Source organism: Larus michahellis, chromosome 1, assembly GCF_964199755.1.
Source record: "Larus michahellis chromosome 1, bLarMic1.1, whole genome shotgun sequence".
NCBI lineage: Eukaryota > Metazoa > Chordata > Aves > Charadriiformes > Laridae > Larus > Larus michahellis.
The window spans coordinates 48,610,490-48,623,651 of record NC_133896.1 but is presented as its reverse complement, the minus strand read 5'-3'; the positions used below and the strand labels follow the sequence as shown (position 1 = coordinate 48,623,651).

General features: G+C 36.2%; 1 long non-coding RNA gene across 1 annotated transcript in view; it reads left to right on the top strand.

Moving 5' to 3' along the window:
- Window positions 1-11,110, top strand: part of LOC141738826 (uncharacterized) — a 29,139-nt gene extending 18,029 nt beyond the window's left edge. The window contains exons 2-3 of the long non-coding RNA XR_012585491.1: window positions 5,666-5,833; window positions 8,541-11,110. This is a non-coding gene — a long non-coding RNA (uncharacterized LOC141738826). The remainder of the gene's footprint in view (window positions 1-5,665; window positions 5,834-8,540) is intronic.
- Window positions 11,111-13,162: the final 2,052 nt, after the last annotated feature.

Genomic DNA, 13,162 nt, shown 5'->3' with positions numbered 1-13,162 from the left:
ACTATTGGTTGTGTCGCTCTTTACTTTCTTACAAACAAGCTATCACCACAGACACTCTTTCAGTTTGAGGTGACAGAATTCCAACAGTTTTTCTACTGTCCTCGCTTTGGGGCTCTATTTCTGTTAATTAACTCATTTCCTACCATATGAGTCACCTACTTAGACTCGAAGTGACGGTTTGTTTTACTGCTAACCATACTCACTTGTTTTGTTGTCATTCTCATAAGCTTTCCTCTTTGCCACCATGTTTCATATATGCTGGGTGGTGGCATGAAAGGGCTACATGCTTCTAAATAAACTAGTCTCTTTATTACTTATTTACAAGGATGTTCTCACTATTGCTAGTGCAGCTCTGAGCAAAAAGATTGAGGCTTCCTCCAGGTACTGCATCCAAGCTTTTTTATACGAGTTCCTTAGAAAGTGCTAAAAACTGTCTCCACTAACCCAAAGTGGTCCTTTGGAATTTGCTGTACATGCCTGGCTCCACCAAAGGTTGTTACTAGATAAGCAGTATTGTTTCCTCTGCAGAAGTGATGTAGTCCAAGAAGGAAGCAGACAGCACCTACTAACTGTATCATAAAATCAAGGAATACATAGTAAGGTACTTCCCCATCTGGGCTTCAGTTAAAAACTGCCAAAAATGCTTGAGATATGTATGTATTATAGTTATAAATTATAAATTATTATTATTATATTAAATACTCTTGTAATATTATTTAAGATATATAAAACACTTAAATTATATATATAATTAAAATTATGAATATTCTTTAAATAAGAACTTACTGTGTATAAAGAGTATTTGTATACCAAAACCTGATTTTTTAAAATATTAATAAGCAAAGGCCATGAAATATAGGTATGTGTGGTCATCTAATTAAAGAAAGCAAAATGCGCTTTTATCCATTTGCTTCCTGTTCTTCTCAGCTCAAATGTAAACATCCGACCAATTTTTATTCTCATTCACAGGAAATGTAGGTCTTACAGAATGCATGGTCAATGGTTTCAGGTTTCTATTATAACTTTTGTCAACTTTTCACTACAGTAAGTAAAATCAGGCAAAATGTTCTGATACTTTCAAGAACATTTTACATTTTCCTTATTAGTTGAAGTAGGGACGAATCAAGAAGTGAAATTTAATTCAAATGTTAGAGTTGGCATACATTACCTGCAAATGGCTGGTTCATTCAGGCTGAATTAATTTAGGAAGATTTCGCCTGTTGCACTGTTAAGGAACGATACACTCCAGGCCCAATTTTGTGTGTTTTCACCCCTGGCACTTCAACTTCAGTGTCCTGCTTCTCTTTTGTGTACATTAAACAGGTATTTATCTCCATTGCCAATGCACACACGTGCTAGCTAGCTCACATCATGGGTGCCAAGGTCATTTAAATTATCTTCCTATATTTGCTCATAACCAGGTGGATAACTGATCTTCACTTAGTAGATAGAAAGTTAGGGATCTAGGAGTAAGTGCCACCTGTAGTCTTCCATGACCAGAAAAGAATGCGGCTCTTTTGCATCTTCTGTACTAATGACTTGCACGGTACAGTCAAGGCCACTTTTTGCACCTAAATTTGTGAAGCTTTAGCAAAAGAGATCTCTAAATAATCAAGTCAGACTTCCTGCATATCTTGGGCCACTACATTTGGTGCATCTGTAGAATCCAGTGGAATCTCATGAAGGCTGAAGAGCCTTCAAACCTCATCTCATTTAATTTAAGCATTTCTAACACACTAAGTTAAGAAAAAAGAAAACTTTCTTCAAGCAAGAAGAACTCATAAAAAAAAAAAAACCTGACTTTGATCAAGAGAGATGTTTGAGTCTGAAACTGCATGAATTCGGTGGCAGTTTAAAGGCAGAGACCACATGCAGTTCTCAGCTAGGGTAACTGAAATGATTTTGCCTTGACTTTACTGTCCTCTTATCAGGATGCAAGCACATCTTTACTTACTTTGAGTAAACCAAGACATTGTTCCATAAGCACTGGGGCTACTCAAGTGTTTATCTTCTCAGAGCTCATCATTATCATCATTAATTGAATTTGATATCAAGAAGGGGCCAAATTTGACTGAATCCTTCCATGCATCAGAAGACTTCTAAAGGCTTTTTCCTGTTTTAATTCTTTGGTACCTAATCAGATATAAATTCATATGGTAATTTTCCTTTCATTAGGACACACACTCCTTTACCCAGCTAGATTTTAATGATGTACTTAAGAATTTCTTTGTGAAATTTCCACCTCTGTGTCAAATTAGTCTGAAATCAGTTAACAGGTTCAAAAGTTATTAGAAGTTCAGGGAAAGATGTGGTAGGCAGACTTATTATGATGAGACAGAACAAATATGAAAGTCTTCTGAAAGAAACACAAATTTAAAAGCTAATAAAGGAAATTTGTTCATTTATTAAAATTCCTCTGTTTTGATTTATGATTCCTAAATCAGTAAATTTTCCTTATCAATATCAAATAATTGTCTTTCTTGTTGCTGTAATCCAAAAATAATCTCATAACACTAGTCATAGTAGTTGTGATACTGGGGAAGGTCTAGTACTATGATAAGTATTTGGTGATATGTCATATTCTGTACAGAAAAATATTTAATTAGAAAGCATTTTGAGGTTAGATTCCATGCATTCTTTGTTGTCTTCTAAAAGCTTAATGAAATTTAGTGCCAAGAACTAACACTTTTGAACTTTCTTTTTGACTTTACTTGGTTAAATGCTACAACTGATTCCTAGGCTGATATGGGAAAAAATGTTAATTTCAAATCAATCCTAAAAGGAAAAGAAAATGCAGGAAAACTTAAACAAGGTATCATTTTGACCATGTATTATGTTGATTGCCAGCTACGGAAGTATGTGCTATCTTACTGATGTCAAAACAAGAACAAACCTCTGATAATCTTAGCATACGTAATAAATCATAGAATCATAGAATGGTTTGGGTTGGAAGAGACCTTAAAGATCATATAGTTCCAACTGCCCTGCCACGGGCAGGGACACCTCCCACTAGACAAGGTTGCTCAAAGCCCCATCCACAACTTCCCTCGGCAACCTGTTCCAGTGCCTTGCCACCCTGACAGTAAAGAATTTCTTCCTATTATCCAATCTAAATCTCCCCTCTTTCAGGTTAAAACCATTACCCCTCATCCTATCACTACACTCCCTGATAGAGAGTCCCTCCCCACCTTTCCTGTAGGCCCCCTTTAAGTACAGGAAGGCCTCTATAAGATCTCCCTGGAGCCTTCTCTTCTCCAGGCTGAAAAACCCCATCTCGCTCAGTCTGTCTTTATAGGAGAGGTGTTCCAGCCTTCTGATCATCTTTGTGGCCCTCTGCTGGACTTGGTCCAACAGGTCCATGTCCTTATTATGTTGGGGGACCCAGAGCTGGACGCAGTACTCCAGGTGGGGTCTGAGGAGAGCAGAGTAGAGGGGCAGAATCATCTCCTTCAACCTGCTGGCCACACTTCTTGTGATGCAGCCCAGGATACAGTTGGCTTTCTGGACTGCAAGCACACATTGCTGGGTCAAGTTGAGCTTAAAGAAACATTCTTTTGTCAATCATTCTTGTGTTTATTAGGGTTTATTTGCCTTGAAAAAGAGCCAGACCACATGACACACATTTACACCAGATAGATGCACGGCTTTTATTTACTGTTGGACACTTGCTAAGGCATTGAGGAACACTGCAAATATTTGTCTATCAACATGAAGGGGGAAAGAACAATTGTCTCAAGTACGTCCTATACACCCAAACTGTCCCAAGGTCTTCAAAACTGAGCTCTGAAATCTTATGAAAGTTTAATATTTCTGAACCTCAGCTCTTAGGTGGTTTGCTCGTGTTCACACAGAGAAATTGGTGGTATATCTGGGAAGTAAATTCAGATTTTCTAAGTAAAAATTAATTCCTTCAATCAGTCTAATGGTCCTACGGCGGACACTAAGGAACAGAGACCAAGAAACAAAAATACATAATTTAAGGTAGGAAATGGAGTTTGCAGAGAACTACTCTTTTTGTCCTGTATTGCTCATATTTATTCAGATGCTAGTCAATATTCTCTCTTAGTTTAACTGGTGGAAGAAGCATATTTAGAAAAAAACCAGAACATTTTAAAGGTAGTGGAGATGTCTCATCTTCTGTCTTACAGAAGAACTACAAGTACTTTCCCACATTAGGGATATCTTCAGTGTCTAAACAGGCACCCAAAAGGGTAAGAAATTCAATAGCAATTTAATTTATGACATTTTTTCAGGCAGTCCAAGACGCTTTTAAGGCTCCGTTTAAATTCTCTTGATTTCTTCTTCACTTAGAGTTAAGGTAAGAACTGCCTCCTGATGACTTTATATCTTCACGTAATGAAAACCCTTTATATCATAAAAGTAGTTTTTTTATCTTTCTTCTAAGTTATCACATATGTTTCTTAACAGCATCTGAAGACTTTTGTTCCTTTTAGATGAAGCACTATAAATTGCAGCTCTGTTTCTCTCATTGATGTGTTGGAAAATGGTAATAATCTTGGTGAGCAGCAGGAGTTGACATTCTTGTATCTTACATTTTCCTCCAGTTTTGTTTGTTACCTTTGTCAAGATAACAGCTCTCTGACAATCCACAGTTTGCTGCCAAATATATTTTTCTTCCCAGTTCTCCATTAGGGTGTTTTTCAGGTAAAATGCTGAGAAAAACAGATAAACAGAGGCACCACGACAATTAAATGTACTCACATCAATTATTAAAGCTTTACAAAACAGGCAATCTGAAGTCTTTTTAGTCTTCTAAAGACAAAATAAATGGTGGGAGCTTTTGTTTGTTTGTTTGTTTGTCTTACACTATTTTGCATAATTTAGAGACCTTTTTTAGCTTTACAGTAGGACTGATTTTCCATCATCAAACTGAACTCAAGGCTCCTTCTGGTGCCAATGTCGTACTGAACACAGGGAGACATCAAAGAGATTATTTTTATAACACAACCATCTAGGGTAGTATCCTGCTGACTTAATTTTAGCCTGTTAGAAATTAGGCACATAATCTAACCTAGTCATCTGGGCCCCCTCAGGGGGCAATAGAAAAAGAAAGTAGTTTCTAGAGGGCAATTTATCCTACTTGTCTTAGGTATTTATCATAGGAATTGGAGACACTGTCATATTAGTTTTGCTTTGATTAAACAATGAATCCCATTGTTAAAAAGCCTTCTTTGTTTGTTTTTTTTTTCCCAAGACACAATATTTCTGTAAGATCATTATTTCCTTGCATATTACTGCAGTAGCCAAAGAAGAACTGGTAAAGAGAGAGGAAAGCACAGTGAAATATCTTCCCACTATTTTCCCAGGCTTAATCATGTGAATCCGGGTGTATTTTTGATGACCTCTCTGTTTTAGTCAATCACGCAGATAGGGAAAAAATTCTACACACTGCGTTCACAGTCAAGTTTCGTATTTCAGGTTTTTAAGAAACAGCCCAAAGGCACTGATCAAGACCAGATTCATTACATTGAGATGTGTCCACTTTGCCCAAGGCTTTGCAAGTGATCATGAGTGGTTAATGTGAGCCAGTATCTGCTGTGTAGTCAGTGATGTACAAGTGAGTGACAGGGCAGTCGCCTTTCCAGCTACCCTGAGTTACCTAATCCAGATTATCCCCTTTCCACACTGGGTCACTTGAGGACAGCCCCGACTGCTGCCCTCGCTACAGGACAGACAGATGAAACCCAGGCTTCTGGATTCGTAGCAAGAGGCGGTACCAACTCTGCCTTTGCCACCACTCCTCACTGAGATTCACCTAAATTTCTCCAGTAACATCATTTCTTCATCAAACTATTATGGAACAGGTAACAAGGTGAGTCAAATGTCTGCAACAGACACCATGGAAAAAACAGAGGGTAAAAGATGAGTATTACAGTAATAAGAGCAGATGATACAAATTCCAAAGGTGGTTGTCTCATTTCTTCACAGAATACAATGGGAAACTGCAGAAACTGCCCGAAGTTTCTTCAGTACTGCAATACAGTTCCTCTCTTTAGGGGCCATACTAGAGAAATGTCTACTTGGCAATTTGACTGTTTTCATGTATTCCATATACTATTCAATAAATACAGGTGTGGGATTTCTTATTGACTAATTCTGTAATGATCTTTGGAAACATTACCCCTTGGGTAACAGCAGTAGTTTATGACAACTATTCATATTGAAGACAACTGTTTAATTAAAAAAGAAAATTCAGGTTTTTTTCTTTGAGGAGTATGCCTGGCAACCACAAGTTTCTGAATATTAACATAAGACGCTTAGTGTTTAATATAATACATCAACAATAATGAAGGTACATCCTATAATTGAAGAAATGAGCCACTGGCAGAGTGAGAATTAGCCTGTATGAATAACAAGAGGCAGTGAAATGAGAAACATATTTCTTACTGCTTTTATTAAATTGAACAGTCAAACACTGGCACTTTGAATGTTTGTGCAATTCCTTTTAAAGATCAGCCAGCAATATCCAACTTTCATTCTTTAAATTTTACATAATGTTTTGGTGCCACAGTTTTATTTTATAGTACAGAAATACATGTTACATCTTCCATGGTTTTCTTATATATGTGTTGCCAGCTCCTGCAATTTATCTGGGGCCTTTCTCTCTTTAATACATTCTCTTAAACCTCAGCTCTTGGAGATAAGGAACAAAAATTTAATTCCAGTTTTCAGTTAAAAACTAAAAAAAAGTACTCTTGACTGAAAATAGTAGTTTGAAAGTGTGCTATGAGCATACGTACAGCCTCAAAACCCACGAGGAAAGTAAAAAAAAAATTATGTTTTAATTTTTATTTTGGATGTGTTGAGGATGGACTTAACCCATGATTTTTGAGTGTCTAGAGCTGAGAAAACTGTAGCATCACCCATCCCTGTCAGAAGGGATCTCCCTGTCAGAGAATAACTGTGGTTGCTCCATTCAACTGTCTTGCAATTCTTTGAGATGAAGCTTTACTGTAATAGCATGTTGTCTCTGAAAATCAATTTTATCTTTTTTATAAAAAGCAATATAAGATGCAAAAGAGAGAATTAGTGTGTCCTTCAGTATTTGGTTTGTGTTTTGGTGCCCACCAGTTAAGTCAGGGAAGTGTAAGGAGAGTAACCAAGGCAGATTTTTTGATCATCAGTATTAAAACCAATGTAGATGAACACATATAACAAGAGACAGGAAAAGGTAAGGTAACTATTATGTTACATATGTAAATACATCAGACAAGTCCCCAGAGGTTGTAGTGATCTGCCTAGGAATATATTATTTGGGGTTTTTTAATTATTGTCTCACATCTTCTTCAGATAATGGAAAGACACATCAAGGACTCTCTAGCACATTTTTAAGTGCTTTATTTTAATGCTTATTTGCCTTTTGTTTTTGCATAATGCTTTTGAAGAGAACATTTCCTTCTGCTGTAGATAGGATTGTTCTATTGTCACTTTGCCAGCTGATGTAAAAGCATTTCTAACAAATACTCAAAATTAGAAACCAGAGAGGAGTTGCTTGCAGACAGGTATAGTACAGCAGGAGAAAAAGCCTTCTGGACCCCAAGAAAAGATTATTTTACACAATACTTATACACAGTACTTAAACAAGCAGGAATTTTGCCATCTTATCCACTGGCTGCAGAAGAAGGCAGGGTAACAACGAAAGAAGCTTTGAGGAGCTTGCTAAAGGGAAAGTGAATGAAAAGACCCTCTCATGGGCTCTGCTGTCGTGATTTGCTATGGACAAGATCATGAAATAATTCTTTCTTTAACCTGTGTTGGATTCATTTAGGAACAATTTATTTTAAGTCACTGATCTCGCACTGATTTTAACCCGTGCAGGATGAGAACAACTCTCTTCAAGTCATTGAATCAGGAAGGATTGCTTGTGAATTAAGGAAATAATAATTCCTGAGGCAGGGTTACAAAAAACAAGCCATGAACAAAAATTGGTAAATTAACATTGTCATTGTTTTTGCAGCAGAATGAATGAAGTCAAACACATTAAAAATCTTCCAACAGTGTTACCATCAAGCAAAGTTGTAGAGGGGAGACGTTCTTAAGGTGTATCAACAGAAAATACTTCTGCATATATTCCAGCATATTGAAAACACAAAAATTTACATTTTAGTATGTATTTTCAAAAACATTCCCATGCTAAGAGGAACATCAAGCCACAATTTTTTTCTGGTAAATTAAAAAAAAAAAGAAAGATTCATGTGGGAAGGATAAAGATGCTATTGGCTTTCCTTTTTAACAGAAAGTTATTATATAAGTTTCACTGTAGAACAGGAAAAAAAAAAAAGTAACCACTTTAAAATAGATGATATTTTGGAAAGTACTTTATGCCAGTGTATGTTAAGAAAATGGGACCCCAACGCAAGAAATGCTGCAGTTTGACAGAACAGGGGCATATTCCATTAGCAGTAGGCATTTTTAAAGAAAACTTTCTTTCTTTCTTAGTTTTATTTAAGAAGTAAGTGCAAGCTGTCATGTTCAAAAGCCTTATTGCATGATCATCTCCTATATGTTCTCTCCACCAGGACTGCTGTCACTAAGGATTGCCAAAGAATCCAGGTGGAGTTAGTCAGCTTCTTCTAGGGAAGAAGAAATATGAAAGATGCCATCTACCCAAAGTTTACCCTGACTTTAATTCGGATTGGAGGCGACAAGCCAAAAAAGCTTTTATTGTTTTGTGATAGAGGCAGACTTTACGGAAATGTCACGCATTATTTCCCCGAGTTTCCAAGCTGAGACTTTTTTAGTCATGTTCAAAAAATCAGTCAGTGGAAGGTTCATATGCTACACTTTCTTTTATGGAGGAATAAAATGAGGAAAAAAAATGTATATCAACAGAAGTCTTTAAAAGAAGTCTTAGCATTGCTTGCTGAATAGGCAGTACTGAGGTTCTAAATATCTTGGCTATCCCCAAGCGCATGAACATGTGAAGTGAATGACCACAGCTAACTTATTTATACCCTAATATCCAAGAAGCACTGGTAGAGACAATATCAAATTAATTATGGTATTTTTATTTTTTCACTTGGCTTTCATAATGAGTTTTTTCTGGCAATTTTGCTATAGATTGTGCATTGATATAATCACACCAAACAGAGACTGAAATTTTTAAATAAAGAAAATCATGCTGTTGCTTTCTTTTTTCAGAAAACATTCTGAAACATAACATTCTTGAGGCCAAAAAGAAGCTAATTACAAATTTAAAATCAAGGGTCTAGACTCTGAGCCAAGATAATTGTATCTGGTCTCACTGTCTTTGCTCTCAGATGAATGTATTTGTTACAATAAACTCCTTTGCCTCACAAGAAGGTGATGAAGATCTAATCAATATTTTTTGCAGAAGAGGTAAGACTCTGAGGTTTTTAAAAATTTACTTGTATGTGCTTATTAAAAATGCCTGCCGAATGCTGAAGACATTATTCAAACATCAGTCAAATATTTAAATTTCACACCCAGTTTAGACAAAAAACTCAAGAAAATAACTTCACGTGGATGTGTTTTGGAGTTCTGGGATCTTACAAGGGTGATGTTTGTTGTAGCATTCATTTTCTACATGACACAAACTGTCTACATGGAGACAGCAAACCTAAACAGGTAGGATTCACCTCACTAATTTTAGTGATCTGTGAGTCCAGTCTAAGTTAGTCATGTACTTGCCCCTGTATTTTATACAGAGGTTTGGACACCTGCTGAGAAAGATTCTTCTGGCCTTGGAGACAGATGTATGACAGGAAACATCAGTTGTCCTCCAGAAATGACCAGTGGCCATGGAGGCAAATTATGAGTCTGAATCTAGAAATATATGAAGTAAGGGTAAGAAGAATCCCAGCCCACATGATTAGCTTAGGCTGAGCTTTTAACTTTCAAATTAATAAAAGGCAAGATCACCCTTGCAGCCTGGGGCTATTTACATAATGCAGGAGCTGCACAGCCACGTGACTGAATTTGTTTCTTTTTAAAAGGGCATATATCCATACACGTGCAAATATGTGTGTGAGGGTACAAGTCTGTTTCTAAATAGCAAGGTAGAGGTAGCACTTTAAAATAATATTTAGCCATACACTCAGGTTTCTTCAGTTATAAGTAAAATAAAAGGAACTTTATTAGGACCTCAAATGCAAACATAGTCTATAATTCCCCCATTATTTACCCAACTGCCTTTGACCATTCCTTATTATGAGACTTTGCTAGAATAAAGGAACTGTAACTGATGGACCTCTGCAGTTCAGCAGGTACAAGAATGACACGATGAAGCTTCAATCAAATTGGTGTAACAGCTGCTCTTTATGACACCGTCTGAGATATACCCTTGAGTGAAACCTGTTGTCTTGGCTCTACCTTCCCACATCGCCGCCACCCTTTCAAATATTTCAAATATCAAATCAGCTAGAGCGAAGAAGCTGTAGTTCCCTGCCTATCATTACTTCTAATGCTCTGTCTTGTCTGTAATTATCTTAAACATTTGCTAAAGGAGGGCTAATGCTGTGAGCTTGCCAGAAAAGTACATTTAAGAGAAAGTAACTCTTCCATTTAAAAAAATCAGGTGAATCATTTGAACAAAAGCAAAACAGTAATAGTCATCATCAGAGATTTTCACATCAAAGTTAATGGGAAGTTTACAGACAAAATTCCCATGTGGCTTTGAAAATTGACATTCTGGCATAGCAGTTCTTCTGAATTCAGTAGAATTGCTTCTATTTACAACACCTTTTGTTTTAATGAGTGTACTCTTGCTTTACATATTTACAGGGTCTTTTCCCCCCCGCCCTTAAGTCTTTGAAGCATCATTACTGAGGAACAAACAATAAACCCATGCCCATGTTAGCGAACAGTGATTTCTGGGTTGTTCACTGATCCTGGTGGAACTACATATCCAAATGACAGTAAGTCCCTGTCTAGCCAGTAGTTGATTAAACACAAGGAATGTACTGGAAAAAAATCAGGCTGACCTTTCAGTAAGCACTCACAGGGTTAAGTCCTTTAACAAGACTGTTTAAATCAGCTAATTTAGTAATGGCACTTGTTTTGTGTAAAGTGCAAATGCCTCCAAAAGCTAAATACAGAGGTTATCATTATTTACAATGACTGATATACTAAAAAAAAAAAAAAAAATTTTGGCTTTGAAAAGTCTTTTCTTTTCAGTCAATATTACTTACATTAGTTTTTTTAATCCAGTTTTCTACAGTCTCATTTTGAAGGTGTTGAGCCATAAAATGGTTCTTCCAGAGGCCAGTGAAAGCTCTGAGTACATACCACCAGTAAAGATCGGACCACATGAATAACTAAGTTTGTTTTGATATGTTTAAGTTCTGTTGTTTGTGTCTGAACATTATGGTCTAAGATTCCAACATCACAAAGTGATTTCTCATAAAAAATTTTTATGGTTGTCAGTAAACATAGATAACTCATTACAAGAGTAGTTAAGAATTTCTGTTTTGCTTAGCACCTTGTGTCAACAGAGGCTGATACATGCAGAGATGTGCATCCTACAGCTAGCTAATAGTTTTTCGATGTTTTAAAATAATTTTCTTCATTTTCTGGAGTAAAAAAGTAATACAAAGTTCTAAAATTGCAATATTTTTCTCTGATATTTTTATCTAACACAAAAGCATTGCCAAAATACCTCTCCTATATGCAAATGCATGACGATGGTCCATCACAGAAATGTCACTCTCTCCAGTCATCACAGCTGCTTAATGATATATAGCACTTCTATAGAAATAATTAGTAAACACAGGAATCACATGGCTGAAATTAGAGTGAAATTCAGGAGACGGGATGTAGCTATTTAAATGTGGATTTGTTAATAACACCATAGTGAATTCTTGGAGTTTTGTTTTTCATATTTTCCTCTTATTTCACAACATGACAGTTTGTATTTTACCTGCAACGGTGTTCTTGAGCAAGAAGATCGCTTTTGTAGATGAGTTTACCAAATACACTATGAAAAAACACATAGCAAAGTAATTATGAAATAATTTTCATCAGAAAACACCGTTTTGACAAAATTAGGTAGGTAACGATGATCCAGTTCAGAGACATTTAAAAAAAAAAAAAAAGTACTTGTGTGGGCTTGGTTTTTTTTGTTAATTAAACTTGAAGACCAGTTTCCTGTAAGTTCTCACCTTTATTGCCCTCCTAATTTTCCCTGTTGTCCTTGAATATCCTATCTTCCTAAAGGGCAACTTCCGTCTTTCACGGCTTCTGCAGCCCACACGCCCAGGGGGAGGACGGGAGTGAAATGTGGATCATTATTCTACCTAGGGAACATTGCAAAGACTAAGAGCCCTCTTGCTCTTTTGAGGAGACTATTCAGCCCTCTTTCCCTCATTGTTGCCTAATTTCACATGAAGTCATACCGCAGTGCAAAAGATTTTGTTATCTAATTTATTTTATGTTCTTCTATATTGCAATTAATGTTTAGATTTCTTATAAATAAGAGCATTTTGAGTTCCAACTGTGTTGAAACAATCTTTATGTGAATTCACATGCAATTCACATCAAATTTTATTCATCTAAAGGTGAGGTGTGACATCAAATCTAGGATGGTGATCTAGGCTTCATCTGCATTAAATTGAGAGACAAGCATCTCAAGAGGGCCATTCATCCCGCCAGCACAAGACACTTATATTAAGATGGCATGGAGGTGTTTTAGTTACAAACGGAACCTGCTTGGTTGTCTTAGATTATATGTTTGCATATTTTATCAGTAAAACCTGGTGAGATGAATACTATCCCATGTCCAAGGCTTGAGTTTTTCCTTCATGAGAATTGATGTGACACATTAGGAATCCAAAAAATGCACAATCTAATGTGAAAAAAAAATAAGAAAGAAAAAAATCTTTTGAACAATAATATTTTCAGTGTGTCACCCCTTTGTTCTGGTTCAAATAAAAGTTTTAGTATGTGATATTATTTTTTGTCTTTCCCTGTTGGAAAATATTTGTTTCAAAAGACAGTTTTTAGAATGTCAAACGGCATATGTGACAACAGGGACATTTCACCTACAGATGAAAAGCAACCTGTCAGTTTATCATTCAGTTACTGTATCCAAGCCATTTCCTGGGATTATTTAAAATAATATTCAGTGACAAATATGTCATTAAACTAAGTAGACAATAATATTAAAAAAAGAAATGTGTGCAAA